Below are 3,025 nucleotides of genomic sequence, written 5' to 3' on the forward strand. Positions count from 1 at the left end.
ATTGTTGACCCTGCACGTGATGGTGACATCACACAGGGAGGAATCCAACCTTTGCTTGTCAACCCCTGGAGGATCTTGTTGCCATGGGAAGGGAAGCTGAAGTTGGTACAGGTCACCTCCTGGTCACTCAGAGTTGCCTGAGCCATGATGGCTGTTCAGCATGCAGCTTGATAGGAAACAACTGTAAAGCAGAAAAGTGAGGTATAAATTACACCTGAAATTAATGATTTGTAAAACATGAAAGTTGTAAGATTCCTAGAGGTAGTTTCATACACATAACTTCATTTTATGCAGTAAATTAGTAAAAAAAACAAAACAATGCACATCTCAAATATGATTCAGAGATGCTCTGTTACTTTAAATCATTTTCGTTTTTTTATGATGCTACTTTTGATGTGACAAAACATACCCATTGCAGTATTGTATATTTTGTCCCAACGATAGCCTTACATAAGCCTTCTCATAATAGAGTAACCACACCGCATGTGCGTTGACAAGTATTCTAGGTAACATGTCAAAGGTAATTTATTTAGAGTCATTGTCTCAACCGTTTTAATTTGCAGACTGGGACATAATCTTTGACATACTAGTATTCCCTAGAATTCTTATCGACACACATGCATAATTTCTGATCTCTGTGAGATGGCTTAATATAAAAAAGATTAACTTAGGGTCAACAAGCTATTAACTTATGCACTCTTGTTATACAGGGTCAGTTGAAATTATGGCCAACTTTCTGTCATGGTATTCAATTGTACTTAATTACAAGTCCAATGGCTTAATAAAACATAGCAAATACGTAGTAGATACAGCAAAAAAATGGTGTTTCTTAGCACGGCGTGCAGCGAAATTATGCAGTTTGCGCCCCCCTCCCCAACTTTTCCACAGCCCGCCAAAACTTGCTAGATTCAGTTCCTCAGAAATACATAAATCTTGCCAGGAATAGTACAGTTTCCATAAAGATCATAGTCATGGGGATGTCTTACATCTAACAAGCTGAACCTACCCGTGCTAAACGTCTTGCTTTGGTGGGATTTTCACAGAAGTTTACACAAAATTTACATCGCTTGCTGAGCTGAACGCAGGAAAAGGTAATGGTAAGGGAGTGTTCACTGTTCCCTTTCCAGAGCTCCTGTATTATTATTGGACACCTTTCACTTTTGTATATCATAATGGATTTTTCATACCAAAAAATAATTTTGCTAATATTTTCTAATATTTGTTTATCATTGAAGCTGAACTTTGTAATTTGGAGAATAAAATGTTGGCTTATAAAATGAAACAAATTTACAGGCACTAAAAGAGAAACTAGAAACTACTACTGTTCACTACTAGTTAGTTATGTGTGATAAGGTCTCATTTCTGTATTATTCCGAGTGTAGTCCGGCCTAAAAATTAATCAGACGCCAAAATCATTTGTTTATGTTCACTAGTAATTCTATTTTATTAACTGCAACTGATTTGAAGAATATTTGATATGAGAATGTCATGATTTTTGACAGAATTTACTCAGTAAGTTAGCGATAGGTCGGAGGTTTACAAATTACACCCTGTCGTTTGGCAGTGCTGCGGTCGGCTATTCGGGGCCAAAGGTCAGCTGTTACATTGTTTACTTTTATCCTCCCCATGTCCTTGGATTTGTATGTAATAATTCTTTGAGACTGCAACGTTACTGTGGGGTCTGTCGAGCCTTGAAGCCAATGTCGTATTGTCTGTCGATTTGTGATATTCATTCTTTTTCCGGATAAAGAATTTCCGGAGTTACACAACACAAGAAAAAGAACGGTTTTATTATTATTATTTATAATACGTTTAGTGTTAGGCCAAAAGCCAGGTCGACCTCAGGACTTTGCTCTGCACTTTGCTCGATCACAAGACAACCGCGTATTCCATTGTCATAAGACCTCAGTCACAAGACATGCTGGCTTATTTCCCAACCACTCAATCAGGTAACAAAATAACGCAATTATATTGAATCGAGGAAAATTTGGGTTAAAAAGTGCAAGGTTAACTGTGACTGTTTTTCAACTTCTGTCACCTATTTTTGCCTTGCAAGTAGGTATATAGCCATTATAGGAGATATTTGAATTTCAATTTGAGAAGGATTATAGGACCAAGCAAAACCAAGCTTCAGCTTCCAAATATTATTTCATCAGGTTGGGAGGACATGCTATAAGTATAAGATATTGGAGTTGTCTTGATAAATGTTTATAAATGCAACCAGTACTGTCTCTCACCTGCTCACAGAAGCCTTAAGTGAGACTTTGGCTACAAGTAACAGAACTCCAGTCAGAAGCTCTGAGGGAGATGTCTGACAGACATGGAAATGTATTACGCAGGTAAGAGACTAGTACTGGTGAGTAAGAAAACTTCACTATTCTAAGCTCCAGCTTGTTGGTATAAGCAGTGTGTACTTGTGTATTATTAGGGATAGTGTTATTTTAATTTCAATTTAAGAGGGTTCAGAGAGCTGATTGAAACCTTGTGGGTAACTTTAAGCGCAACTTTAAGCACTTAACTTTGTGTTTGTGTATACTCTTTACTTGCTTGGCTTCACTGAAGAAGATTTAAGAAAATTGTCCTCCTATAGCTTTTAATAGCGTATGATTGCTTGTGTTCATGTGTACATTTTAATTATCTAAAACAGGTATTATGTCAATATTATCAGACTAGATAGGTAGGTATAGGTACTAAGCCAAAAAAATAAAATTCAGATATGTGTATTAACATTTCAACTTGAGAAGGATCAAAGGACTGTTAAACCTGTAATGTGCTTCACTTTGTGTTCAGAATTAGCTCATAAAATCTTTACAATGTATTTATCATCATCGTTGGTTGACGTGCTTATACACGACGGGGTTAACATTATAAAGATGTTGTTTACATTATAGAGAAATTGTTGTTTTTTCCTTTTAAATCTACTAGGTAAAGCCATCAACTGACCGTCATGCGGCCCCTTACCCTCGGAGATCTACAGAGAGGTGCGACAGTCCCAGGGGACAGCGGGGCTCCACATGACGTCATG

At 37.2% G+C, this 3,025-nt stretch overlaps 1 long non-coding RNA gene across 2 annotated transcripts; it reads left to right on the forward strand.

The window, feature by feature from the left end:
• The first annotated feature begins 1,373 nt into the window (after window positions 1–1,373).
• Window positions 1,374–3,025, forward strand: LOC118407262. 2 transcript variants are annotated; one of them, XR_004830125.1, is made up of 3 exons: window positions 1,374–1,592; window positions 2,248–2,339; window positions 2,926–3,025. It is a non-coding gene; the product is annotated as an uncharacterized LOC118407262 (long non-coding RNA). The 2 variants fall into 2 exon arrangements; XR_004830124.1 differs by lacking the exon at window positions 1,374–1,592 and adding an exon at window positions 1,599–1,949.

Source organism: Branchiostoma floridae, unplaced genomic scaffold (assembly GCF_000003815.2).
Source record: "Branchiostoma floridae strain S238N-H82 unplaced genomic scaffold, Bfl_VNyyK Sc7u5tJ_1062, whole genome shotgun sequence".
Taxonomy (NCBI): Eukaryota; Metazoa; Chordata; class Leptocardii; order Amphioxiformes; family Branchiostomatidae; genus Branchiostoma; species Branchiostoma floridae.